Genomic DNA, 12,083 nt, shown 5'->3' on the forward strand with positions numbered 1-12,083 from the left:
GGCGCCTCCTCGTCGCCGGCGCGGCCCGGATCCACCTCTTCTCCGGCGAGAGCGAGCTCCGGCAGCCCTGTTCCGGCGAACTCCGTCCGCGCCTCGGTTCACGTGCACGAACCCTAGATCTGAGATCTGAGCGAGGTTGACTTTTTCCCTAAGTCCCCGAGATTTCCATGTTTCATATGCCCATGTTCATCATGCCGTAACTTTGCACCGGTAACTCCGTTTTCCGCGTGTAGCATATCAAAATGTTCTTCTTAGAGAGCACATCATTTCATCTCATTGCATCATTTTCATTTGAGTGCATCTTGATGCCCGAGATGCTGTTGGAAGAGTGCTATTTGAGTTAATTGTCAGATCCGCTCCACCAAATAGCAATTTGTCATTTTTGCCATGATTATTGTGTGCATGATATGCCCCTGAGCTCTACATGTGTTTTGTTATATGCCATGCCATCTTTCCAGAGGTGCTATCCATGTATTTTTGTGATGTGTGTGGTGACTAGCACAAGCTTGCAAAGTGGTGCATTCGTTAATGCTGATTTCAGGGACTTAGCATTTCCACTAAGTCCTTGATCTGTTTATCTCTATATGCCATATGTTCATGTTGTTTCCTAGTGATCCGTGCCTCTTTTGAGGATGATCAGTAAGGATGTTTTGTTAATCTTGTGGTGCTATATCCATCCATGTCTTTTTTTGCAATTATAGAGCACCCTAGCTTGAGTCAATCGAGCTCTACTTTTGCTATTTCGTGAATCTGGGCAGATTGTCTACTTGTTAGCGATTTTGCAGAGGATGTTGTAGTTGATCCGTGCATGCTATGTTATTGTTCTTGCCATGTCTAGCTTGTATAATGTGTATTCTTGATGGGTGTATGCTTAGATTGTCATGCCTTGATCTGTAGTGAGTGCATCGAGCTCGTTAACATGCCTACTTGGTATCTAATTTGCATGCTCCAGTTTTTCACTAAGTCTGTAATATGTTTATGTTTTTGCCATGTTCACATGCTTGCGAATGTATTTTCTGATCCCTTTTGGCTCAAGGTCACTAAGGGACTTTTGTTAAGACCTTTGAGTAGCTCCATGCCATGCTTTACTTTGCCATGTTAAGGTCCTGTAGCATATAGTTTTCATGCTCCAAAGAGTGCTATCTCATCTGAAATTCCAGACAAGTGTTAATTTCACTAAGTCTGAGATCTGTTTACTAAATACATTTTTTGCCATGCTTGTTTGAACCTGTTAATGGATGAATTGGCCGTAGCTCAGTGTTCATATTTTGTTAAGCATTATGAATGGGTCCCTGCCATGTATTTTGATGCCATGTTTGGGTGCTGTAGCATGCTCATCTTGTTGCATTTAGATGGATACTTGTTGTATATCGCAGACCGGTGCCATATTTGTTTTGCTTGCCATTTCCAAACCGTGTCTCCGATTCCGGCGTTCTTTATATCGTTTTCAAGCGAAATCACCTCACCTTTCCAGTGGCACACTTGGATATCCAAGTTGAGGCCAGGTTCAATCATTCCTTGTCAAATCATGCATATGCATCACATACCGCATCCCCCATATCATACCATGTTCATGTGTTGGTTGTTTACTATGTTGTGTGCTTATTTCCGGTGTTTGCTTCTTCGGGTTGGTTCCGGTAACGTCGCGTTTGTGAGGACCCGTTCGTCTACGTCCGTTTGTCTTCTTCATGGACTCGTTCTTCTTCCTTGCGGGATTTCAGGCAAGATGATCATACCCTCGAAATCACTTCTATCTTTGCTTGTTAGATGCTCGCTCTTTTGCTATGCCTATGTTGCGATACCTACCACTTTCTTATCATGACTCCTATATTGTTGAACCAAGCCTCTAACCCACCTTGTCCTAGCAAACCGTTGATTGGCTATGTTACCGCTTTGCTTAGCCCCTCTTATAGCGTTGTTAGTTGCAGGTGAAGATTGAAGTTTGTTCCTTGTTGGAACATGGAGATGTTGTTCCTTGTTGGAACATGGTTACTTGTTAGGATATCACAATATATCTTATTTAATTAATGCATCTATATACTTGGTAAGGGTTGAAGGCTCGGCCTTATGCCTGGTGTTTTGTTCCACTCTTGTCGCCCTAGTTTCCGTCATATCGGTGTTATGTTTCCGGATTTTGCGTTCCTTACGCGGTTGGGTAATAATGGGAACCCCTTGACAGTTCGCCTTGAATAAAACTCCTCCAACAAGGCCCAACCTTGGTTTTACCATTTGTCACCTAGCCTTTTCTTTCCCTTGGGTTAGGCCAGCCCAAGGGTCATCTTTATTTTAACCCCCCCGGGCCAGTGCTCCTCTGAGTGTTGGTCCAACTGAGCGATGTCCGGAGCTACCAGGGGCAACTCTGGGCTGGCCCACCCGACGTCTTGCTCATTCGGTGTGCCCTGAGAACGAGATATGTGCAGCTCCTATCGGGATTTGTCAGCACATCTGGGTGGCTTTGCTAGACTTGTTTTACCATTGTCGAGGATGTCTTGTAGAACCTGGATACCGAGTCTGATCGGAATGTCTCGGGAGGAGGTCTATTCCTTCGTTGACCGTGAGAGCTTGTGATGGGCTAAGTTGGGACACCCCTGCAGGGATTTGATCTTTCAAAAGCCGTGCCCGCGGTTATGGGCAGATGGGAATTTTTTAACGTCCGGTTGTAGAAAACATGAAGTTGACCTTAATTAAAATACATCAACCGCGTGTGTAACCGTGATGGTCTCTTTCTGGCGGAGTCCGGGAAGTGAACACGGTGTTGGAGTTATGCTTGACGTAGGTTGTTCTAGGATCACTTCTTGATCATACTTTTATCGACCGTGCTTTGCCTTCTCTTCTCGCTCTCATTTGCGTATGTTAGCCACCATATATGCTAGCTGCTTGCTGCAGCTCCACCTCATACCTTTACCTTACCCATAAGCTTAAATAGTCTTGATCGCGAGGGTGCGAGAGTGCTGAGTCCTCGTGGCTCACAGATACTTCCAAAACCAGCTTGCAGGTGCCGATGAGTCCATGCAGATGACGCAACCAAGCTCAGGAGGAGCTCGATGAAGAACTTGTCCTTTGTGTCGTTTCATTCTAGTTGATCAGTAGTGGAGCCCAGTTGGGGTCGATCGTGGACCTTGTCGCTTTTGGGGTTCTTCTTTTATTTTGGTTCAGTAGACGAGCCTTGTTTGTATCTGGATGATGTAATGCTTTATTCATGTAATTGTGTGAAGTGGTGATTGTAAGCCAACTATGTATCTCTTTCCCTTATGTATTACATGGGTTGTGTAAAGATTACCTCACTTGCGACATTGCTTTCAATGCGGTTATGCCTCTAAGTCGTTGAAACGCCCTCGATGCGGCTATATCTCCCACGTGTCGAAGCACGACTTAGAGGCATAACCGCATTGAAAGCAATGTCGCAAGTGAGGTAATCTTCGCAAACAACCCATGTAATAAAATAAGGGAAAAAATACATAGTTGGCTTACAATCGCCACTTCACACAATTACATGAATAACGCATTACAACATCCAAAAACAATCAAGGTCCGACTACGGAACCAAAATAAAAGAAGAACCCCAAAAGCGACAAGGTCCCCGATCGACCCCAACTGGGCTCCACTCTTAATAAACTAGAACGAAACAATACAAAGGACAAGATCTTCATCGAGCTCCTCCTTGAGCTTGGTTGCGTCACCTGCTCGGTAACATCGGCACCTGCAAACTGGTTTTGGAAGTATCTGTGAGTCAAGGGGCCTCAGCAATCTCACACTCTCGCGATCAAGACTATTTAAGCTTATGGGTAAGGTAAAGTTATGAGGTGGAGCTGCAGCAAGCGACTAGCATATATAGTGGCTAACATACGCAAATCAGAGCGAGAAGAGAAGGCAAAGCACGGTCGACAAAAGTATGATCAAGAAGTGATCCTAGAACAACCTACGTCAAGCATAACTCCAACACCGTGTTCACTTCCCGGACTCCGCCGGAAAGAGACCATCACGGTTACACACGCGGTTGATGTATTTTAATTAAGGTCAACTTCATGTTTTCTACAACCGGACGTTAACAAATTCCCATCTGCCCATAACTGCGGGCACGGCTTTTGAAAGTTCAAATCCATGCAGGGGTGTCCCAACTTAGCCCATCATAAGCTCTCACGGTCAACGAAGGATATTCCTTCTAGCGGGAAGACCCGATCAGACTCGGAATCCCGGTTACAAGACATTTCGACAATGGTAAAACAAGACCAGCAAAGCCACCCAGATGTGCCGACAAATCCCGATAGGAGCTGCACATATCTCATTCTCAGGGCACACAGGATGAGCCAAACGTCGGGTGGGCCAGCCCAGAGTTGCCCCTGGTAGCTCCGGACATCGCTCAGTTTGGACCAACACTCAGAGAAGCACTGGCCCGGGGGTTTAAATAAAGATGACCCTTGAGTCTGTAGAACCCAAGGGAAAGAAAAGGCTAGGTGGCGAATGGTAAAACCAATGTTGGGCCATGCTGGAGGAGTTTTATTCAAGGCGAACTATCAAGGGGTTCCCATTATCACCCAACCGCGTAAGGAACGCAAAATCCGGGAACATAACACCGATATGACGGAAACTAGGGCGGCAAGAGTGGAACAAAACACCAGGCATAAGGCCGAGCCTTCCACCCTTTACCAAGTATATAGATGCATTAATTAAATAAGATATATTGTGATATCCCAACAAAATATCCATGTTCCAAACATGGAACAAGCTCCAATCTTCACCTGCAACTAACAACGCTATAAGAGGGGCTGAGCAAAGCGGTAACATAGCCAAACAACGGTTGCTAGGACAAGGTGGGTTAGAGGCTTGGTTCAACAATATGGGAGGCAAGATAAGAAAGTGGTAGGTATCGCAGCATAGGCATAGCAAAAGAGCGAGCAACTAAGCAAGCAAAGATAGAAGTGATTTCGAGGGTATGGTCATCTTGCCTGAGATCCCGCAAGGAACTAGAACGAGTCCATGAAGAAGACAAACGGACGTAGGCGAACGGGTCCTCACAAACGCGACGTTACCGGAACCAACCCAAAGAAGCAACGCCGGAAACAAAGCAAACAATATAGTAAAACAACCATCACATAATCATGGCACGGTGTGCAAACAAGTATGATGCATGTCCGGTTTAATGAAGCATGGCATGGCAAAGTGCACAAACAAAACTACAAATTAAGTGGAGCTCAATATGTAACGGAGTTGCATATTGAAGAAAACACCACATGACTTATTTAGTTCACTCCCGGTTAGGTACTCAACAATATTAAATGTTGGTTAACATGTCAAGAGGTGAAGCAAAGTAAAACTACCTATCTAGGCAAGTTTAAATGAGGCCGGAACAACAAAACAACAAGTTCGGAAGATCCTCATGAGCATTAGTAATTTAATACAAACAGCAATTTAAACATTTTAATTGTTGTTATCATGATGTGGATGACATGAACAAGTTTATGCAATTTTAAGAAAATTTTGACATGAAAAGATATGAGGCATTTGTCATCGTGGCGGAAAGAAAGGGTTCCACAGCGACGATAACGGAAACGGTGCCACGCAACTTTCCGGTTCCGGCAACTCATTGAGACGTCGGTGCAAAAGAAAGTGTGGCGGGAGCGTGCAAAAGATGGAAGGTGGGGTGCTCCCGGTAACCGGGTTCCCACATGACGATGACAAGGTAAAAGAGGGCAACGTGCACCGACAAATCGAGCACGGTGCAAGCACGAGCATCTCATACATCGCAAGCATTCGTTCAAGGATGTCGTCTCAGGGTTATACCTTCGAAGCGTGCAAGCGGGACAGTTCTTGTTTCGGTGCAAAGTAGAGGAAGTAGACGTTCTCGCGACGGAGGTAGTGGAAGTAGTCGTTCTCGCACGCTCTAGGGTCGACGGTAGAGGTACTCGTGATCTTGGCGGCGATAGTGGTACATGTCATCGGTAGTCAAACTTAGTGATCCGAAGGGGTACTTGGCGAACAACGGTCGTCAAAGTATTTGTCGGTCCATGAAGTCGATCTCAGAGGTCTTGTCGGATCCACAGCGACGGTTGTTGTTCACTCGACGGCCTTCGGCGACGGTAGTCGCACACGGTTCGTAGAGGTACTTGACGTCCACGGCGTCGACGGTAGGCGTTCTAGGCATCGGGCTTCCAGGTGCTTGCCGGGCTTGAAGAACCGAAGGGGTACTCGTGGTGTCGACCTTGGTGACGGAAGTGGTACACATTGTGGGGTACTTGTCGAAAGGAATCCATAGAGGCGGTCTTGTGTCCCTGCATTCAATGGTCTTGGCAACGACAGAAGGGGCAGCGGGGCAGCATCACGTAGCATGCTTGGTGAGGGGCTACAAGTGAGAGGCCATGGCAGCGGCAAGGTTTGGCCGGGAAGATCTGAAGCAGGTGACAGCAGCAGGGCGATGCGCTGTCCGGCCGAGAGGAGGGGAGGCACATGAGGTCGAGGCCGCCAGAGGTGTGCGGCATGGCTCCTCTGGTCCATGGCAGGAGGCCATGGCGAACAGGCGGCGTCCATGATCGGCGGGCCAGCGACGGCGCAACACGGCAGCGTGCAGGGCTCGTGGTCACCGGCGGGGTTGCGACGTGGCGCTCGGTGTGGGAGGAGAAGCAGGGCGCGGAGGAGCTTGAGCGCGGGATGGCGGCCTGGTGGCGTGGGCGCTCCTGCGGGCGACTGAGCAGGAGAGGCGGGGTTGAGGACGATAGGTCCGGGCGGCGAGGGGATCGGGGCGAAGCCCTTCCTGGCGCTGGTAGTGTGCGTGTGTGAGGCGTCACTAGGAGAATGAGGGAGAGGGAGATGGGGAACGAGGCCCCTGGCGGCGCTACGGGAGGGAGAGAGAGACGAGTGAGGAAGAGATCGGGCTAGGGTTAGAAGTTGTGGGGGTTGGCTGGGCCTTGGAGGCCGGCCCAGTAGAGAGGGCGGCTGCGCCTAGACGCGGATGGGCCTGCCTGGCTGGGCTCTCTTCTCCCTCTTACTTATTTCTAAAACAAAAAAAAACAAAGAAGAGAAGAAAAAGGAAGGAGAAATTAGGGGAAGAAGTTGGGCATGGGGTTAATTTTCCTGAACTCACAAAAATGTGAGGAACTTAAATAAAATGGCAAGAGGGTTTTTGGAGAGCAATAGATTCGCACATGTTGAATTTAATTCAACATGTTTGAATTTTGAAACCCATTCGAAAGGACTCTAAATGGGCTGATATTTTTTAGAGGGGTCTCGATAAAAGAGATGAGATATATTGGCAGTGTTTGAAGGTCAAACTCGAAGAGGAATAGACATGGAAAATATTTTGCACATGTGTTATGGGTGATTCCGAAAATGAAATATTTAATATAGCTCCCTAATATTGGGAGGGTATGTTATAAAGAGAAGTCACCAGGTGAATTCCCTCGGTTTAAATGGATCAAAGATCCATGCCATTTATTTAGTTGAGTTGCAAAAGATTTATGAGAAGATGGCATGATGACATGATGCAATGCACATGATGCAATGATGAATGCAATGAACCAAACAAATCACACGACGAAACCCGGAAACCATGGAAGGCATCTGAATCTCTGGTCTTGGGGCGTTACAGTCGTGCTTCGACACGTGAGAGATATAGCCGCACCGAGAGCGTTATAGTATGGAAGCACAAAAGTAGTATCGAGTATCAACAATACAAAGGGTCATTTCACATTTTTATCGAAACTATGTATATATGCATTTTAGAGCTTAGCAAGAGAATAGCCTCTCTGTTCTAGGAGAAGAATTAATGCTCGGTTTTTTGCATATGCATGCAGCAGCAACTCTTTTGTATTCTGGTTCAAGAAAATATTTACCATGTGAAGTGAGGAGTAGAATTGGAAAAAATGCAACTTTCGATATGTAATATGTAATGCGTATATTTTTTTGGGTAGTATGTGTCGCTAGAAAGCTCCTGTTTAGATACAGTCATCTGCACTAAGCTTCATGATTCATAGAAGAAAAGGACTCCATAAAGGTTCAGATTCTTGTTATGTTGTGATTTTGCGAGATTTCTGTAGTTATAAAGCTTTTGTTTAGATACGGTCATCTGCATTAAGCTTCATGATTCATAGAAAGAAAAGGACTCCATAAAGGTTCAAATTCTTGTTATGTTGTAATTTTGCGAGATTTCTATAGTTATTTATTTTAATACCTACTCCCTCCGTTCCAAAATAGATGACCCAACTTTATACTAACTTTGTACTAAAATTAGTACAAAGTTGGGTCATCTATTTTGGAACGGAGGGTGAATTTAAGAATTGGGGTCATCTTGAAAATTATGCTTCCACCTGCTGATTTGTGTTGCCACTCCTGCTGTTTCCTGAAAATGTTGTGCATAGGCTGGCTGTGACCGATTGGTATAGAGCCCTATGTTATGAATGTGAATATCAAACAAATTAAATATCGCTCTAGGAGATTCTAACGGTAACAAATCATTATCCTTTACCGCGATATGATAGTGGTGGTGTCAGATTATGATACATGGTGCGAATCTTATCATTTCTCTCACGTAATATCTTCTTATTATTCAATACTATGATCCACAACGTGATACTGAAAACCTTGATTAATGTTGTCTTACAGTTTGGTGCAGTTCTATTTTTCCTTGAGATTGTGTTTATAACATATATTATATTTTTCAACTATTAGAATAAAGTGTCTATATCTTGGTTCAAGTTGCCCGCAAAACCATTTTTTATAAGTTTGCGTGCTATTAGAATATAGTGTGTGTATCTTGGTTTGAGTTATCTTCAAAAATATTTTTTAGAAGCTTGCACATTTCTATTTACGAATGAGATTTCTCTACTGAATATGTGATCCTCACTTCTGAGTGGTAAATTCTTTGATCTTTTTGTCATCTACTTCTACTTGTTGACATCTACTCCCTCCGTTCAGAATTACTTGTCTCGGATATGGATGTATCTAGACGTATTTTAGTTCTAGATACATCCATATTCGAGACAAGTAATTCCGAACGGAGGGAGTACATATCTAAGGAGCAGGAGGTGAAAGTGCAAATAAAAATTTCTATTTTGGAATGCGATGTTCTCTATTAAATGTGATTATCAATTTTGTGTGGTAATTAATTTCTGAGCCTATAAACTCTTTGATGCAGCAAACTACTATGGTTGCTGATCCATCACACTATTGACCATGAACTTTGTGCATCTCTGAGGTTAGTAATTCCAGAATTTGAGTGGCATGGACTGCGGCAGAGAGTAAAAGTTCTCTTGCTAATGCTCTCTATGACACTAACTCATGGATCAATGTTTATCTCTGCCTTTGTCTCTGTTTTGTGTCAGGTTATTTTGCATGAGGAAACGGAAGGATATCTTTGTCGTCAACACATCGGTGTCTAACGCTGCTTCCTGTGTCACTGCGCCAGCAAAGTGCAAGAACAAACATTAATGTATCAGTGTAGATAATTGTATCTTTATTTTTTCATTGATTTAAGATACTCACATATATATGGTTACCAATGCTCTACAATACCCATATAATTGTTGGTTCTAATTGGCTTCTCTACCAGAGAGTCAAGCCACAACTTTGACAAATCTGCTATCATGTTCAGTAAAAATACCAAGAATGATGTTCGGAAAGCTATGTTGCACCAGCTGGGACCGGGTTGTGATACTTGGAATGATACACCTGGGCCTCTCGGTGTATGTGGGACAGTGAAAGATCTTTGCGTATCCGAAGGATAGAATTTGGCAACATATACAAGGCAGGGAAGGAGGTTTTGATAAATGCATGTGCCCAGTCCATACCCACTTTTTCCATGTCAGTTTTTGACCTTACAAATGGGCTATATGAAAATGCGTGTTTTTTTATATGTAAGGATTTAGCGTTCGTGTTTGCTCAGACATAAGATTATTAAAAAGATACACATATTTTTATTAGCATGATTTTGAATGTTAATTTGTGCTATCAAATTTGAATGTGTACATATGCATCTCATTATAGATAACAAAATACTGTTTTTCTAAATAAAGAGGGTTATATTTGTTACATTCATATTGTTTTAAGTAGAGCCCTATGCTACAAATTTTATATGTGTATGTACATCGTATTGTAGACAAAGCCCCTCTTTTTTTAATTAAGAGAGATTAAATTTGTTGTCATATGTGCTTGCCCATAACTAAACAACTAAACCATGAATTTCTTTTCATCGCTAACATGGGTCTCTGCGCCATTTGGCGCAACGGGTCCACTAGTATATAGAAAATATTGGGCGAAGGAAGCACCAGAGGGGGCCCACCCACCATCCACGAGGGTGGGGGCGCGCCCTATCCCCTGGGCACGCCCCCTGTCTCGTGGGCCCCCTGGCAGGCCTCCGGTGCCCATCTTTGGCTATATGAAGTCTTTCCCCTGGAAAAAATCATAAGTAAGCTTTCGGGACGAAGCACCACCGCCATGAGGCGGAACCTTGGCAGAACCCTAGGGCTCCGACGGAGCTGTTCTGCTGGGGAAGCATCCCTCCGGGAGAGGGAAATCATCACCATCGTCATCACCATCAATCCTCTCATCGGGAGGGGGTCAATCTTCATCAACATCTTCACCAGCACCATCTCATCTCAAACCCTAGTTCATCTCTTGTATCCAATCTTTGTCCCAAAACCTCAGATTGGTACCTGTGGGTAGCTAGTAGTGTTGATTACTCCTTGTAGTTGATGCTAGTTGGTTTATTTGGTGGAAGATCATATGTTCAGATCCTTTATGCATATTAATACCCCCTCTGATTATGAACATGAATATGATTTGTGAGTAGTTAAGTTTGTTCCTGAGGACATGGGAGAAGTCTTGCTATAAGTAGTCATGTGAATTTGGTATTCGTTCGATATTTTGATGAGATATATGTTGTCTTTCCTCTAGTGGTGTCATGTGAACATCGACTACATGACATTTCACCATTGTTTGGACCTAGGGGAAGGCATTGGGAAGTAATAAGTAGATGATGGGTTGCTAGAGTGACAGAAGCTTAAACCCTAGTTTATGCGTTGCTTCGTAAGGGGCTGATTTGGATCCATATGTTTCATGCTATGATTAGGTTTACCTTAATACTTCTTTTGTAGTTGCGGATGCTTGCAAGAGGGGTTAATCATAAGTGGGATGCTTGTCCAAGTAAGGGCAGTACCCAAGCACCGGTCCACCCACATATTAAATTATCAAAGTACTGAACGTGAATCATATGAGCGTGATGAAAACTAGCTTGACGATAATCCCCATGTGTCCTCGGGAGGGTTTTCCTTTATATAAGAGTTTGTCCAGGCTTGTCCTTTGCTACAAAAAGGATTGGGCCATCTTGCTACAACTTATTTACTTTTATTACTTGTTACCCGTTACAAATTACCTTATCACAAAACTATCTGTTACCGATAATTTCAGTGCTTGCAGAGAATACCTTACTGAAAACTGCTTATCATTTCCTTCTGCTCCTCGTTGGGTTCGACACTCTTACTTATTAAAAGGACTATGACAGATCCCCTATACTTGTGGGTCATCAAGACTCTTTTCTGGCACCATTGCCGGGGAGTGAAGCGCCTTTGGTAGGTGGAATTTGGTAAGGAAAAAATTATATAGTGTGCTGAAATTTACTGCCACTTGTTACTATGGAATGTAATCCTTTGAGGGGCTTGTTCAGGGTATCTTCAACCCGACCAGTAGAGCAAAGAGTTGCTCCTCACCCTATTGAACCTACTGAAAATGTTTACTTTGAAATTCCTTTGGGTATGATAGAGAAACTGCTAGCTAATCCTTTTACAAGAGATGGAACATTGCATCCCGATTTGCACCTAATCTATGTGGATGAAGTTTGTGGGTTATTTGAGCTTGCAGGTATGCCCGAGGATGTTATCAATAAGAAGGTCTTCCCTTTATCTTTGAAGGGAAAGGCATTGACATGGTTTAGGCTATGTGATGATATTGGATCATGGAACTACAACCGCTTGAAATTGGAATTTCATCAGAAGTTTTATCCTATGCATCTGGTTCATCATGATCATAATTATATATATAATTTTTGGCCTCGCGGAGGAGAAAGCATCGCTCAAGCTTGGGGGAGGCTTAAGTCA

The 12,083-nt window shown here is 44.1% G+C and overlaps 1 long non-coding RNA gene across 1 annotated transcript in view; it reads left to right on the plus strand.

Annotated features, from left to right (window-relative positions):
* The window catches only part of LOC119266935, a 21,391-nt gene extending 11,780 nt beyond the window's left edge, over positions 1–9,611 (plus strand). Inside the window, exons 5-6 of the long non-coding RNA XR_005132223.1 lie at positions 9,128–9,187; positions 9,315–9,611. This is a non-coding gene — a long non-coding RNA (uncharacterized LOC119266935). The remainder of the gene's footprint in view (positions 1–9,127; positions 9,188–9,314) is intronic.
* Positions 9,612–12,083: the final 2,472 nt, after the last annotated feature.

The sequence above is a fragment of the Triticum dicoccoides genome, chromosome 1A, assembly GCF_002162155.2.
Source record: "Triticum dicoccoides isolate Atlit2015 ecotype Zavitan chromosome 1A, WEW_v2.0, whole genome shotgun sequence".
Lineage (NCBI taxonomy): Eukaryota > Viridiplantae > Streptophyta > Magnoliopsida > Poales > Poaceae > Triticum > Triticum dicoccoides.